Source organism: Chrysochloris asiatica, unplaced genomic scaffold, assembly GCF_000296735.1.
Source record: "Chrysochloris asiatica unplaced genomic scaffold, ChrAsi1.0 scaffold00339, whole genome shotgun sequence".
Taxonomy (NCBI): Eukaryota; Metazoa; Chordata; class Mammalia; order Afrosoricida; family Chrysochloridae; genus Chrysochloris; species Chrysochloris asiatica.
This window is the reverse complement of record NW_006408857.1, coordinates 517,474-523,025: the sequence shown is the minus strand read 5'-3', so window position 1 is coordinate 523,025 and position 5,552 is coordinate 517,474.

Below are 5,552 nucleotides of genomic sequence, written 5' to 3'. Positions count from 1 at the left end.
GCCATTGGTTGATTGGACTAATTGTTTCCTATGTGTCTTTGATTTTCTTCACTCTACTTTGCTCTGGATGGGGAGAGATCGCAAGAGTTGCCTCTTAGATAGCCACTCATGAGCTCTTAAGGCCCCCATGGCTTCTCACTAAAGTAGGATGTAGAACATTATCTTTGTGGACTATGTTATGCCAATTGAACTTGGTGTCCCCTGTGGTCCTGAGCCTCCAGGCCTCGTGGCTCATTCTCTCAGAGTATTTGGTTTTGTCTGAGGAGGTTTTATTTTTTATTTTTTATTTATAATTTTGCCTCATTTTAAAACTTCTGTCCACAGAATGTTGATGTTGTTGTTAAATGCCATAAAGTCAGTTCTGACTGATAGTGATCCTGTACAAGGTTTCTGAGGAGAGGCTGGTGGGTTTAAACCACCAACCTTGTGGTTAGCAGTCTAGTGTTTATCCTACATTGCCACACCAAGACTCCATGGGTGTCCCCACTTCCTAGGGAAAGGAAAAATTGTCTTCACATTTTCTGGCATTAAACTGATATATTATTACCATCATTATTACAAGTTTTATTCTTTTGCTAGATAGTAAATTTCCTTCTAAAATCATAGTGAGGAGCCTTGTTTGGAATTTAAAGTCAATGATAATTTTAAACAAATGGCAATTTCAATGGTTGTTGATGGCTGTGTGCTGTCAGGTGTAGGTGTGTATTGTTGCCGTTGTTAAGTGCCATCAACTTGGTTCTGTCAGAGCGACCCTGTATAGGGATTCTGAGGAGCAGCTGGTGAGTTTGAACAACCGACCGTGTGGTTTTCAGTCCAGTTGCTGATCCTACAGCACCACACCCGAAGTCCATAGGTGTGTATAGGGTTTTCAAAACTGTGAATCTTTACGGGAACAGAAAGTCTTATCTTTCTCCCATGGAATGATTGGTAGATTATATTCTGACCTTGCAGTTAGCAGTCTGATTTGTAATCCACTGCACTATTAGGGCTTCTTCCAATATGTGTTGAATAAGGCTTGCCAAAATGCATTGTTCCTTTAAGTCTACATTTATTCTCACTGAATAATTTCCACCTATCAAAAACGTATTTTCATCAGGTTAATTCTGACTTACAGCGATCTTATGGACAGAGAAAAATTGCTCCAGAGGGTTTCCAAAGCTGCACCCTTTCTCCTATGGTCCATAGAATATAGTAAAGTTTATTTTATCATTCCTCTTGTACAGAGTAATTAGGCAGATTCATTTGTCATCATTTTAAATAATGTTGAAATACACATCATTGTTTATTTCCTCCTGTGTTTCCCCTGGGTAGACACTGTGTCGTGGAATTGAGTGTCACCAGGAATGCACATTAAAAATTATATTAAAAAATTGCCATCCAGAGAACCATCTTCCTCCACTTTTTCCTATCCATTTGTCAGTATTTTTGGAGTATATAGGTTGTGTAAATGGTTAAACACTGGGCTACTAACCTAAAGCTTGGCAGTTTCAACTCACTTAAAAGGGACTTGAAAAAAACCCTGACGATTTGCTCCCAAAGGATCACAGCCATTGAAAACCCCGTGGAGAAGTTTTACTTTGAAATATGGGGATTGCCAAGTTGAAATCAACTCAATGACAACTAGTTCATCAATATTTTATATTTCCACATTTCTCTTTTTGATTTTTTAAAAATATGATGGATGTAGTTAGTATCTAATTGTTGTTTTCACTTTAAGTTGCCTGATTACTAAAGAGATTAATTTTCTCTTAGTGTATATTGGGGCTTTTAGTTTCCTCTCTTGTGGCATGCCATTATAGATCCTTTGCTAATTGTTCTAATGAGACTTTTGCTTTTCTTAACTGATAATTTGTGGTAGCTCTTTGTTGTTTTGATTTTATCCCTTTGCATAGATGCTGAAATATTTTCTCCAATCTGAATTAATTTTGCTATGTTTATTGTCATACAGACTTTTAAAACTATAACATGGTCAAATTTATCAAAACTTCCTTCATGTAGTTTTTATGTTCTGTTTAAGAACGCCATCCCTACAACAAAATCATAAAAATAGTCTTTATTATTTTCTTCTCTTATATTTATAGCTAGAATTTTTTAATACTGTGAGTTAGCCATTGAGCAGCTAACTGAAAGGTTTAAAGTTAAAAGCCATCAGCCATTCTATAGGAGAAAAATGTGGCTGTATGTTCCTGTAAAGTCTCAGACCCTATGTAGGTTGGTTATGAGTCAGAATTGGCATGATTGCAGTGAGCTTTGTTTGAGTTTAATATTATTTTTTTTTAACAAACGGTCATCCTTATATTCCAACACCCTTTTATGGTTAATATCAGTTTCCTGATTTGAGATAAAACATTAATTGTGATAAATTGACTTATGTGTACTGATCTGCTTATGGATTTCCTGTTCATTTTGATTCATCTCTTTGTTGCATTACCTGTCATTTACTGTTTTCATTGCTATTGTGCTATCATATGTGTTTATATCTGGTGTTTTCCTTTTCAAAAAATTGTCTTGGCCACTTTTTGATTGTTTTTCTCTTTCATACAAATTTAAAAATCATATTTATTTATTAAAAATTATTTTGAACAATTATTGGTCTCCTCCTGTCTGGAACAAAGGCAAGAGAGGGAATCCAAAGACTCAAAGAAGCAATTAATCCCAGCCACAGTCTCCTCTAGCCTAAGACCAGAATTAGACGGTACGTGGATACTACTATCAGTACTCTGACTGACCAGAGACACAGCAGAAGGTCCTGGTTAGAATGGGTTAAACATATAGAACAAAACACAAATACATAAAATAAGACCAGATTTACTGGAAAGATAGAGATTGAAGGAACACCCACGACTATTTCTCTAAGACAATCTGGAATTCAATTAAAAGAGAAATTAAATTTTAAAATTGCCTTTTTAAATTTGGAATTAAAGCCACTCCCACATTTCAGCCAAAGAATAGATTGACCTGTAAATTAAACAATGTGCTCCTTAGAAAAATCAAATCTACACTGTAGGAGACCAACTGGTTCACACTTGCCTGAAAGCAAAGATGAGACGGCAAGGAGGGCAGGGACAGTGGACACATGAAAACAGCAATGATAGCAGAGATAGGGAGAGTGTGAGAATAGAACCTATGTTGCTGAATAATTTACATATGAACTATTGAGTGGAAAACTAATCTGCTGTATACACTTTCACCAAAAATAAAATACTCAAAAAATTTATTTTGAGATTTTGTTTGGATGTGCATTAATAATTTGGTGACCATCATAGTCCAATCAGTCTTAAACAACCATTGGGAGGCTTGCTGTCATACCAAATCAGGGCTATTGGCTCATTACCATGAGCGAGACTTTACACCAGATTAACCTTGAGTGTCCTACCAAACAAAGAAAAAAAATGAATTATTTTAGGATAATGAGAAATGAAATATAAATGAAGCAAAATTGTAATAGGGCCATATAATAACTAGATTGTATATAGAGGGGTCAACACCAGCACCACAGCACCAGACCAAAGCTGATACAGGGTCCTATTTTTTTTTTTTTATAAACTACCAAGTTAACATAAATGTGGTATGTTGGCCCATAAATGTGGTATGTTCCCTTATCAGAAGCTCTGCAGGTGGGTTGGAAATTGAGACTAATTTATGTGTCAAAGTTACTTAGACCCTCTGGCTATGAGTGGGATAGTTCATCTGATAAAATTCCAAACAACAAACTTCAGGCTTTAGAAAATAGTTTCTCCATTAGTAGAAAGGGAAATGATTCAAAGAAAGAGGATGTAGCATGTCTGTGGGAGAAACATCATTACCTGTTCACTTCACAGTTGATTTAATCCACCTGTTATTCCAGTTTGAAGACTAGTCAAGCAAGTTTTAAATTTTCAAGCCAGAGATAATTTTTATTTCTCAGAAGACAATAGATTTTCACAATTAAGTCTTTTATTCCATAAATTATGCTTTTGTTGTTAGGGACAATTGAGTTGATTCCAACTCAGCCACCCCATGATGCTCAACAGAACAAAACCCTGCCCAGTCCTGAGCCCTCCTCACAATTATTGCTGTGTTTGAGCCCATCGTTGCTGCCACTGTGTCAATCCATTTCTTTGAGGCTCTTCTATTTTTTGCTGCTCCTCCACTTTCCCAGTATGATGTCCATCTCCAGGGTCTGGTTTCTCCTGACAGAATGCCCAAAGAACCAGAGGTGAAGTCTCGCTACTAAGGTACATTCTGACTGTATTTCTTCCAATATTGAAAGTACCATGGACTACCAGGAAAAAAAAAAAAAAAAAAAGATTTGTTTGATCTTCATGATAGTTTCAATATTCTTCATCAGCACAATATTTTGAGTGTGTTGATCCTTCTCTTGTCTTCCTTTCCTTATTCAATGTTCAATTTTCACATGCACATGAGGCAACTGAAAATACCATGGTTTAGGCACTTCTTAGTTGTCAAACAGACATTTCAGCTCTTCAACACTTTTTAGAGATCTTTTGCAGTATATTTACTTAATGTCTTACACTCTTTGATTTCTTGGCTGCTGCTTCCATATTTTGACTTACTTTAGCATTTTATTTTTCAATTACATAAAGTTTCATAATTGATATTGTTTTTCATGAAATGATCAGTTTCCTGTAAGCCTTATTCGTGGTTATTTTATCAATTTGATGTTGATTTTTTTCTATTATAATTTATTATTCATTTCTTATGTATCAGAGTAAGTAAAAAAGTATTGCTACTAGGGTTCTGCTGCCAAATGGAAATGAGGGTTTGCCACCTGTCGTTGTTGTATTCAATCTCACAGATGAGGAGAGATCTGATCCAAGCTTTATTAACAGAAAATCAGCCATCTGGAGCAACAGGGGGAATAATCTCTCAAGAATGTCTGTTAAAAAAGCAGGTATATTACCCAAGGTAAATTACATTTGGATGTACACTTAATCTAATTTAACATCAGGATAGTATTTGGAAAAAGAAACAATAAAAAATAATTCTCCTTAATCACCCCACCTTGAGGTAAAAAAACACAATAAGGCAGTAATCCTTCTCAAACATTCTGCCTTTAGGGAAAAAGAGACAATAAGGCAATTATCCTCCTTAAATATTCCACCATTAGGGAAAAAGAAACAATAAGGCAATAATCCCCTCAAACATTCCACCTTTTTAGGGTCACAACTGCTTAGTTCCTGACTTATTTCCTTTTCTGTTTCTAATTTTTCCTCATTTAGTCATTGCTGTTGTTGTTAGGTGTCACTGAATTGGTACCAACTCTTAACAACCTTATGCACAGCAGAACAAAACACTGCCTGATCCTGGGACAACCTCACAATTGTTGCCAGCTTTGAGCCCATTGATGCTGCCACTTCGCCAATCCATCTCACTGGGGGTCTTCCTCTTTTTCTCTGACCCTCCAACCCTACCAAACATGATATCCTTCTTCAGCGACTGGTCCCTCCTGACAATATGTCTGAAGTATGAGAGACGAAGTTTGGCCATCCTGGCCTCCAAGGAGCACTCTAGCTGCACTTCTTCCAAAACGGATCTATTGGTTCTTTTGG